Source organism: Megascapheus bottae, unplaced genomic scaffold, assembly GCF_031878675.1.
Source record: "Megascapheus bottae isolate mThoBot1 unplaced genomic scaffold, mThoBot2.hap1 HAP1_SCAFFOLD_87, whole genome shotgun sequence".
Taxonomy (NCBI): Eukaryota; Metazoa; Chordata; class Mammalia; order Rodentia; family Geomyidae; genus Megascapheus; species Megascapheus bottae.
Window position 1 is genome coordinate 577,089 of NW_028327338.1, and position 11,425 is coordinate 588,513.

An 11,425-nucleotide genomic window follows, 5' to 3' on the forward strand; every position below is an offset into this window, starting at 1 on the left:
ATTCTGTCTTTAATTGACCAAATTGGTGTTCTGAAGGCATTGCTTAGAGACATGAGGGATAGCTCACACAATTACAGCTGGACCACTGTTGGAGATATCTTAGAAGAACAGGACAGCCCAGAAGTGCTGGATGAGGCAAGCAGGCCTGGCTGTGGGAGGTGGGATGGCACTGGGATAGGGTGGTCTTGTGTGCCAGTCTTATTCTGTTGTCTGTGTGCAAAACTGAGTAGTCACTGGTGAGAAGCACTGGGTTTCTTTGGAATGCTTCCTTTCTCTTACTAAGCTTGTCCTGGAAACTCACTTCTTCAGAACTGTGCCCCAAAGATGACTTTATATCACAAAAGGACCTACTCCCCACCAAAGGTGTGATGCTCCTGTCCCCAGCTTTGGCACCCGCAGTGGAAGAGGAGAGTTAGGTTGTGGAATCAAGTTTTTTTCAGGACAGAGAAAAGCAAGGGACACTCATTAGGTTAAACTTAAATTAATAAAGAACCTTTCTTCCAAGGGTCATTTGGATATAGATTACTTGACAGCCATAAAAATTATTAATACAGCTGAGCATCAGTGGCTCCCACCTGTAAGCTTAACTACTCAGGAGGCGAGATCTGAGAAGCATGGTTCAAAGCCAGCCTGGACGAGAAACTCTTATCTCCAAATAACTATCAAAATGCTGGAAATGGGGCTGTGGCTCAAGCCTTGAAAAGCTCAGGGACAGTGCCCAGGCCATGAGTTCCAGCTCTAGGACTGGCATACACACACACACACACACACACACACACACACACACACACACACACACACACACCAGTACAGGCCCCAGGAAATCATACAAGGAACACATGAAGTTCAAAGATTGCTGTTCAAAGCCAGTCCAGGCCGAAAAGTCTGTGAAACTCTTATCTCTCACTATCCAGCAAAAAAGCTGGCTGTGAAGGTAGAGTACCAAATATGAGCAAAAATAGCTAAGAAAGAGAAGACACCTCTGAATTCAAGTCTCAATATCACTAAATACACACAATAAAAGAACCTGACATTAACTTAAATGGTTGAAAACCAACCTTCTACTTTCATTCCTTCTTCCCGCCTTCCCTTTTTCTCTCCTTCCTTTCCTTTCTTCCTCCCTCCCTCCCTCCCTTTCTCCCTTCCTTCCTTCTTTCCTTCATCCTCTCTTCCTTGCTTTCCTTTCTTTTCTCTCTCCCTCTCTTTCTTTCTCTTTTATGACACTAGAGGTTGAACTCAGGGCCTGTGTTTGCTCTAGATAATCAGTGTGGTGATTTGGAAGAGGCAGCAATGATCGCCATGCTTCTGGCAGTGTGGGGGGTGCTGGAGAGAGCTTTGGCTCCTCCTGTGTTCCCACACTGCTGTGAAGGGGACATTGCAAACCCAGCTGGAGAACCAGGCCAGGGCTCCCAGGGGAAGCACCCACACTGTTACTTTGCCACTTGCATTGGGGCCTAAGTCCAAGTCAATAATGTGAGTGTTGAAAATCCCAAGAAGTGGTTGGAAATTGTTAACTGAAAACTGTTCTGGCAATTATTGCAGGAAATGTCAAACTTGGTTCATTATGTGCTTAAAAAGCTGAGAGAGGACCAGGTGCAGATGGCTGATTACGCGCTGAAGTCGGCTGGTGAGTATGGAGAAATGAGACTGGCAAAACACATTTCAGAAAGAGCACTTCAATGTGGCTTACAATGTTTATTAGGAAACCATGATTCCTGATTCTTCATAGGGTCCCCAGAGGAGCAAACTTACTAAATCTAGGTGACAAAGAATTTACACAAGGTTGATGTTGCTGGCAGCAGTGGTGTGTGTGTGTGTGTGTGTGTGTGTGTGTGTGTGTGTGTGTGTGTGTGTGTGTGTGTGTGTGTCTGTCTGTCTGTCTGTCTGTCTGTCTGTCTGTACTGGGACATTAACTCAGGCCTGGGTTTTTTCACTCTACCTTAGTTTTTTCACTCTACCACTTGAGCCACACCTCCACTTGCTGCTTTTTGCTTGTTAAATGGAAAGAGAAGACTTCGCTGCCTGAGCTAGCTTCAAACCACTATCCAAAGATTTCAGCCTCCTGAGTAGCCAGGATTACAGGCTGAGCCAACAGAACTCAACTAGAAATGGTTATCTTGATTGTATTTTGAATGCAAATTTCAGAGAAGAGAAAACCTGCAATTTTCTTGTTGTCTTCAGTGAAACCAAGAAAGTTCAGAGGCAGCAATGAAGTTGGGAAGGCAGAAAATATTTTAAGCATAGCACATTTGGCCACATTTCAAAAAAATCAGCATGTAAAACAAATCTCATTCATTATTAGTGATCAAATGGCACGGTTTAAAGGCCAATTACTATTCTAAGTATTTTCCGATTTAATTTTAATCTTCAAATAACCCTGTCTTTGTTTATGGGCATGATGTGCTTAATGATAATGTGGAAGGAAAGAGAAGATGCAGGGAGAGTGTGGAAGAGGACTTAGGACTAATTCCTTTATTTTTTTTAATTAATTAAATTTATTTATCTATTTTTTTTGCCAGTCCTGGGCTTGAGCTCAGGGTCTGAGCACTGTCCTTGGACTTTCTCATGTTTAGAGCTCTACCACTTGAGCCTCAGCACCACTTCCGGCTTTTCCCCCCTATGTATGTGGTACCCAGGAATTGAACCCGGGTTTTCGTATATGCTAAGCAAACACTCTACCACTAGTGTCTGGGACCCAAGAAATTAGTCGATTGCCTTCCATAACATTTGGGTCTCCGTCTCCTGTTTCACTGGGAGGTCATGAACTGAATGGAACTGCTCTGAAGGGAAGAAGGGAAAGGAAATCCTCTCCATTCATGTCTAGTATCTCATGGAATCTTGCTCCATAGTAAGCCATCAGTGGGAATAAATGAACACATAAATCCATCCATCTGACATGGAAGTCATTTTCTTTGTGGTATATGTTCTCCCAAATTAATCAAAGTAGGATATGAAATAGAAATTGAACAGTCAGGTAATCCCATGTATGGAGACAGTAATTTGGAACCAGAGAATGAGGGATTTGGAGACCTGAAGGATCACACTTTGAGGGAGCCTGGAAAAAAACTGTAGTGAGACCTTGTCTCCATGAAAAACCAAGTTGAGTAGGGTCTTGGATGTCTGCTCTGAGGATAGAATGTGATCTCAGCCTCCTAAAGCATGGGCCACCAGCCCACACTCCAAATCACACAAAAGGAGACTTTGCACATCCGTTTGGATGGACAGACCTGGGGACAGCTTGTCTCTGAGCCTCAGGCTTTTCCCAGACTCTTCTTGATGAAGTAGCTCACCAGCCGCTGTGGCCTCTGCTGGTACTCAGCAAGCCCCTCCTGAGGGCTGCTGATCTGGTCCCCCTGCAGGCGGTCCAGGAGGGTGATGCACACCACCACACCTGCCAAACACAAAGACCATGTCAACCCCAAGTGCCACATCTCTAGCTTCATTCACAAGAATCAGACCAAGCAGGGAGCAGGGAGCCTCAGCCTGTGCATGCCCTAGGCAAGTCTGCTCTGTCCACTCTGACTCAGGAGAGGATGGGGGATGAAGCAAGCAGGGAAAGCAGCATGGTTGGCTCAGGAACTCTAGAAGCTCTGCCCTTACAAACAGCACCTTGTCCTAGGTCTCGCCCACCTCTTTACTCACTTCTAACAGAAAAGTCCTACTAGGCCTGGGGCAGTGGCTTACACCTGTCATCCGAGCTACGTGGGAGATGGAGATGAGGAGAAAAATGGTTCAGAGCCAACAGGGTACATTACAAGATCCCATCTCAACCAACAAGTTGTGGGGTTTCACGGCTACACTCCCAGTTACAAGATAGGTAGAGATGGCAATGCAAAGTGGCTTGGCCACACAGCAAGAAAAAGGACAGGAGCATGGCTCACTTGGCAGTGCCCCTACATGGCAAGATAAGGCATGAAACTCTGAGTTCATACCTTAGCCTATCACAAGGAAATAAGTTCATGCCTGAGCCAATTCCAAGGCAGGCTCTCACCTGTTCTGTACAGCCTAGAAGGCTAAGGTGATTTGACCAAGGGAATTCTGGGAGGGAAGCTGTTCTAGAAGAACTCCACATTCAAAGGCCAGAGAGCACTGAAGGCCAAGCCATTGGCAGGCTCAGGGCACCTTACTGGCCAGCAAGCCGGTATCACATCTATATAGTCCCCTTGCTCAGGTCTGCAGCACACTTCCGTAGCTTCTGCACCAGCTGCTCATCCAGGTTGGTACTTCGAATGACCCGTTTCCCCAGGACAAGCTGCTCAAACTCCAGCTTGAAGCAGGCATCCACTGCCTGCCTGGTAATGACCACGGCGCCAGGCTCCAGACCTGGTGAAGAAGCAGATGTTCACAGCTGTGCTGGAGGCTCAGGCAGGGCACAGCACAGATCAGGGAGAAAAGACCAGGATGCATCACAACTCGCAATCCTAACAACTTAGGAGAATGAGATAGGACGATCATCCTGCAAAGCCAGCTGGGGCAGATAACAAACTACAAGTGGAGGTGGGGCTCAAGTAGTAGATTGCCATCCTGAAGAAAATAAAAAGCCAAGTGAGAGTTCAAGGCCCGAGTTCAAGCTCCAGTACCAGAACAAAAGTAATTGAATGAATGAATGAATAAATGCTCTTTTAAATGATCAATTTACGTGCAAACCCTGAAGAAAACATACCAAAGCTCTAAGAAGTGTTGGAAATACCCAGGAATCTTTGAACATCTTCTCAGAAGTATGTCTTCTAATCCTTACTGTTTTCTTCATTGGGGAGTGGCACTGTGGCTCAAGGGTGATAACCTTGAGCTGAAGAGCTCAGGGCCCAGGCCCAGAGTTCAAGTCCCAGGACCAACAACACACACACACACACACACACACACACACACACACACACACACACACAATGGAATATACTCTGGTTTCTCATTAGGTCATATAAATGTTTCACCTTTTATTATTTTCTTCATTGCCTGGCACTCCTCCATGTAGGTAGTCATCAGTGCTTAGTTCTTTATTAAGTCAGTGTTTGTAAGCCGAGTATCCTAAACTCCATGCATCCTAAAGCTACCTTCACTAGAGCCAACTTCTGACCAAGCTGCTTATCCTCGTGTCATTGTGTCCCAGGTTTTGAGCAAATCCTTCCAGACTATTTTCAAGTTCATAAGTGTGTTATTCTGTCCCTTGTTTTGTTCTGCAGTAATTTTATATGGGATCTAAACAGTGTTCTGGAATGAATGTATGTCTCTAACTTGAATTTTCAAATCCTACTCAGTCCCCAAGGCAAGGAGGGCTTTTGCAGTTTCTGGATGTGGGTAAGTGACAGAAAGTCAAGTCCTCGTGAACAGGATTAATGCACTTATAGAAAAACAACTCCCAGGTGGGGCACCAGTGACGTCTGCATTCCTAGCTATTCAGGAGACCAAGGACTGAGAAGTTCTTTTGAAGTTCAAAATCAACCTGAGCAGGAAAGTCTGAGAGGTTCCATCTCCAATGAGCCCCAAGATGCCAAACTGGAGGTGTGGCTAGATTGATAGAGGGCCACCTCTCTGTGGGTTAAAAAAGAAAGCAGACTGAAAGCCAGGACTCTGAGTTCAAGCCCTAGTACTGACACAAAACAAAATGAAGACCAGAGAACCCAGCCCTGAATTGCCCCTCCAATTTTATGGTCATAGCAGGGAAAAGCCCATAAAGAAGGCACTGGATCTTCATCAGATGCTGATTCTCCTAGGGTCTAGCCTCCAGAAGTGAGAAATAAATGTCTATTATTTATAAGCCATGCGGACTTCAGTTTTCATAGCAATTCGAATAGAGTTCTTCCTCGAATTATTGTCTGTTTTCATCTTTTGTGCTCAAAGTTGCACTAGAACTCAAGCTCTCACTTGACTCTTCCACTCAAAATTCGTACTCTGCCACTTGATCCACACCCACACATCCCCCTTTTGGCTGGTTAATTGAAAATAAAGAGTCTTACACACATTTGTGTCCAAGCTGGCATCAAATGTCATCCTCAGGATCTCAGCCTTCTGAGTCACTAGAATTATGGGTATGAGCCACCAGCACCCAGCACTCAATTTTGATTTTAATATCATGGTGAGAGGAGATATGATTCAAGAGACCTTTTCTCAAGATCTAGGGATATGCCAGTTATTTCCCCTGAATCATTAAAACAAGTCCACATATGATATGAAACATTAAAAACATAGATGAGTGCCAAGACCTTCTACTTTCCATCAAGTCTCACAGCCTTCGTGCCCCGGTAGCTTTGAACCATGATCCTCAGATCTCAGCTTCTTGAGGAGATAGGATTATAGCCATTGTGCCTGGTTTGATTGTCTTTTTTTTTGTGGATCCTGAGGCTTGAATTCTGCACCTGGATGGTGTCCTTGAGCTCTTCTGTCAAGGCTAGACTCTGCCATTTCATCCACAGCACCACTTCTGGTTTTCTGGTGGTTAATTAGAAATAAGAGCCTCTCATGGTCTTTTGTGCCCCAGCTGCCTTTCAACCTTGATCGTCAGATCTCAGCCCCTGAGTAGCTAGGATTATAAGATCACAGGAAAGAGCCAGCCACCAGCACCTGGCCCCATTTTTGCTTTTTGCTCCCACTTGCCCCCTTCACTCAAAACTGGTATTCTGTCACTCGATCCACACCCACACTTCCTCTTTTTTGCTGGTTAATTGAAAATCAAGAGTCCTACAGACATTTCTGCCCAAGTTTTACATGTGAGAATTCAATGGGTCACAGGTGGAATTAAGATTATTAAGCATATACAGACTTTCTTTTAAAAAAATACATTTTTAATGGGTACCAAGACATGTGAAAGGGTATCAAAGTATGTGAATTAATGCACCTTCTACTTGGCAAATATCATGTAACCCTTTTACTAATTACAATTTTTAAAAACAGGGAAAATAAAAAAATACATTTTTCTCAAGAGCTTAACATAAGTGACCGTTATTATTCACGTATTATGGTTTTCTCTCAGGTGTTGCCCTTTGGTTAATCTCTTATTGTTCCATTATCCCACTTTGGTACCTAGTGCATTATATAGATGTTTACTTGTTTATTTGAAATAGGAGGGGAAAAATGAGGTGAGGAGGTGGGGGAGGGAAATGGGGACAAAAACATAAGAAGGGATATCAATGTGTGACAAGTAAAGCACCTTCGATCTGCAGAATTTAACTGTAACCCCTTTATATAATGAAATAAAAATAAATATAAAATAAAAAATACATTTGCCTAAAGAACAAAGCCTAACTACACCACCTGTACCTCATATAAGGCATGGTGGGACAAGACTGAAGTAAGTCAGTTTATATCGCTTTACCTCCAAGTCTCTCATCACTTGAGGGTCCTGTGTCATGTTGTGCTTCGGCCAGCAGGATGGCATTATCAAATGCCACTTCTCAAGCCTGGGCCATAACCATGAGACCAAATCGAAAGCTTCTCTTTATATCTTACCCAGTCTCAGATCTGTAATTAGTGTCAGAGACACAATACAGCATCTTCAGCCATTTGCTTTTTCATTAACTCCTTCACCTTCTTTGTTGCTGTTATTGTTTTACCATTTCTGACGCTTGAACTCAGAGCCTGCATGCTGTCCCTGCGTCAATTTATGCTCAAGGAAAGTACTCTACCACTTGAGCCACAGTGCCACTTGCAGATTTCTCTGAGTAGTTTATTGGACATAAGTGTCTCATGGACTTTGTTATCTGGGCTGGTTTCAAACTACAAGCCTCAGATCTGAGCCTCTTAAGTATCTAGGATTACATGCATAAGCCTCCAGTGCCTGGCTACCTTCTTTTGTTTTTAAAAAGAAAACGAAAAACACTAAGTGGTGGAATTCTGCCTGTGTGTGTGTGTGTGTGTGTGTGTGTGTGTGTGTGTGTGTGTGTGTGTGTGTGTGTGAAAGAGATAGAGAGAGAAACACAGAGGTGGGGGGAGAGGAGTATAAGGCCTGAACTCAAGGCCTGGATGCTGTCCCTGAAATTTTTCATCAAGGCTAGCTCTCTACCACTTTGGCCAAGCTCTACTTCCAGTCTCATGCTGTTTAATTGGAGGTATGAGTCACATGGACTTTCCTGCTTGGATTGGCTTCACATGAAGTCTTCAGATCTCAGAATCCTGAGTAACAAGAAGTACACATATATGGTACCCATGTCTACTTGCCAAGTTTTGGGGGGCTCATTTAAGGATATTTCCCTTAGATTGTATCCTTCTGTCTTTCCTTCCTGGGTTGCTTTGTGGCTTTTTCATCGTGGGTTCCAAATCTTGCAGGAACAGGGAAAAGCAAGGGAAATGTGTGGAGGACTGGAGAAAATAAAAAGGGAACCAGATGAGGGACCAAGGGTAAATAAATGCAGCAGTGGTACTCAAGAGACACTGTGTAGAACATGAAAAAAAGGAACCAGGCAAATAAGGCACCAAGTGTGAGCTCCACAAGACACACTTCTGTGTGTGCAAGGAGTGTGTCCTTTCTGGTACCAATCTCTGCACAACAGCCAGGAGGACAGGCTAGACAAACATGACAGAAGATTCCTATCCATGCTCCATTAACACTCTTCAACAAACCAAGGTGGGACTCGATGCTGGGTAGATCGATGATGCCATTACAGGGTGCTCTGTGACCTCCCCAGAGCTAAAACCCCCTCTATCGTCCTTACCTGAGCCCCAGAAGTGACGATTCGTATGATGGTGTCATTGGAACACCTGGCATGCTAGAGCAGCTTGATGAGCTCATGCAGCATGATGGGGATGGAGGGAATGCCCATGCCATGCTAAAACCAGAGAAAAATGCCAAAGCTGAGTCCAGGGTGGTACCTTAGTGCATTCACACACACACACACATGTCACTCCTTGACCAGACAAGATGCAAAACACCAGTAATCTCAGCACCCTGGAGGCAGAGGCAAGAGCCTGGGCTACTTAATGGGATATTTTCTCACACACACACACACACACACACACACACACACACACACACACACACACACACACACACACAGCAATGTCATCTTTCATCAGGAGATGACCTCTATGCCCACAGTCAAAAAGAAGGACCAGTTCCATATGACCAATTATATTGCATATAAGTGAGAGATCGAAATGAGGCTACATTCACATACCTTTTTGAGGGGGCAGTATTGGGCTTTGAATCGGGGCTCTGGCATGGCTAAGCAGGAACTCTCCTATTTGAGCCATTTCACTAGTCCCAGAAGCTGGGGCTGCAACCCACCCTCGTCCACACAGCCACCTTGCGATGGGGCTGTTGGCCTCAGCTCTGCCCACATCCCTTTCTTCCTTGGTTCCCATGGTGGTTCCCAGAGGATGGGCAAATGGGCTCCATGGAACTGAGCAGAATCATGAAAGCTGCCTCAGGCTCGGGGCACACTGGGCCCTGGGGCCAGCAAGCGAGTCCAGGGATGCCCTGGCTTTAAGGCAGGTGCTCCATTCAGTCACCAGGCTTCAACCAAATAGTTCAGCAGTCATGGTCTCTCCCAATTGAAGACCGGTGAGGAAGACAGCATCAGAAATGTCAGCCATGAAACCTCTGGACATTTGGGCTTCACACCCAGGTCTTACACACTGTATCACCGATACAATTCTACACCAAACATCAGCAACTCTTAGATGGACTCCCACCATGAGGATATCTAGGGGTTATGAGTCCCCAGCACTCCAGGAGAGATGGACATGAAGTAATATATTAGGTTACACTCTCTTTATCTGAGCTGCCAGCTCAACCTTTGGGGTGGAGTTCAACCAAGAAAGTGTAACTGATGCTTTCTGGGCAAAGGGCATGTTTCCCCCTTTGGGGAGGGAGACAGGTGGGTGGGAGTTTTACTCAAATTTAATCTTCAAGTGGAAACACTGTGTGTCTGTGAAAGCCATTTCTCTAGGAGAGCAAGTTTGATGTGGGTATTTGTCCTATTCTAAGCTGAAACCTTCTCAGGCTTCGAGGTCATTTCTTCTACAATGAGAAGGAGCAGTTCTCCCCACTCCAAAGCAGCCATGCTGACCTTGTACAAATCCCGGGTTCCAGGGGATGCCGAGTCTGTGCCTTCCCAATCCGGAAGCACGAGTTGCAGGCTTCATCATGGACCATTTCACATCCCCTGTAATCTGAGTGTTATAAATCACATTGCTTGGCCCTGTACTTCACAAATACTGGGGCCAGAGTTGCAAACTTTGTTCTTATCAACCTACCTCAGATAGGACTGCAGTCAAACATGTGTTGAAGGGTTCCCGAGTCATCCAATAGAGAGCCTCTCATCCAGGGCTCATGATTATAGGAAATGATTGACTCCTCCCTTGTACAGGACAAGAGGTCTACAATAACACACCATCCCAAATATTCAGTTTTGTCTGGGTGTCCCTGTTTCTAGTGAACTCATCTTTCCTGAGCAGTCGCTTCTCCACATTGCAGCATGGACATTTTCAGGCAGCCATATAAATAATTCCAGCAGACCCCCAGGGAAAACAACTGTGCCACAATTACAACAAGGGAGGTGAAAAAAAGGAGCTGAGCATATATTCCCTGATCTACGTAGAAATTATTTAGTAAGACTAGGAGGGAAATTAATTGAAACCTTTAGTAAGTGAGAATAATACTAGGCAAAGGAAGCAGGCAGCAGGAGAAGCAGTAAAGTTGTTAGAAAGCAGAGTGAGAAAGAAGACAAGTATTAGAAAAGATGCAGTGAAGCTAAAAGAAGAAACTCATGTGGCAGACAGCAATAGCAAAGTCATGATGAAGAATTTTAGAAGAATGAAAGATGAAGAAGCAGTGCAGTCATAAGACTCCGTCCATCCGCAATGTTACCAGAATGAAAAGTGTTCACGAGAGATTAAGAAAACAAGGAAGACAAACCTTGCTGCCCTTGGTGGTTTTGACCTTCAGTTTCTCACAGCTTAGTCTCCTATGTGGCTAGGATTACAGGACTGAGCACTGCTGCCTGGCTAAGCTTCACATTGTACAAAGGTTTTGGCTCTTTACTGATTGCCTTCCAGAGGCTCCAGACACCATCTCAGTGGGGTCAGCATTGATTTTTGTTTTTTTGCCAATCCTGGGCTTGAACACAGGGCTTGAGTACTGTCCTTGGACATTCTCCACACTAGCACTCTGCCGCTTCATCCAGAGCAGCCCTTCCAACTTTTTTTCTATGTAAGTGGGAACTAGGACTTGAATCTAGGCCTCTGTGCATGCTAGGCAAGCACTTTTCCTACTAGATCATGGTCCCAGCTAGGGGTCATGCTTCTGACCTGGGAAATGTAGTCAGGCTCTGTTACCTAAGATCATGATGGTCCATGCAAGGTTTCTGAAGGTCCAGTCACTAAAACAATGCTGGAATCCATCTAGGCATATGTGTGTTACACATCATGAAGACAATCAGAGTGATATTACAAATGCTCATTTAAATTTTTTGCCACTTTGGGGGGTTGAACT

The 11,425-nt window shown here is 44.9% G+C and overlaps 2 long non-coding RNA genes across 2 annotated transcripts; one reads left to right on the forward strand and one right to left on the reverse strand.

The window, feature by feature from the left end:
- Positions 1 to 6,180, forward strand: LOC150040038 (uncharacterized). The gene is made up of 3 exons (XR_016534111.1): positions 1 to 135; positions 1,543 to 1,627; positions 5,181 to 6,180. It is a non-coding gene; the product is annotated as an uncharacterized LOC150040038 (long non-coding RNA).
- On the reverse strand, positions 2,683 to 10,907 carry LOC150040039 (uncharacterized). The gene is made up of 6 exons (XR_016534112.1): positions 10,850 to 10,907; positions 10,189 to 10,311; positions 10,002 to 10,104; positions 8,646 to 8,759; positions 3,992 to 4,323; positions 2,683 to 3,391 (listed from the first exon to the last, which is right to left on the reverse strand). It is a non-coding gene; the product is annotated as an uncharacterized LOC150040039 (long non-coding RNA).
- Positions 10,908 to 11,425: the final 518 nt, after the last annotated feature.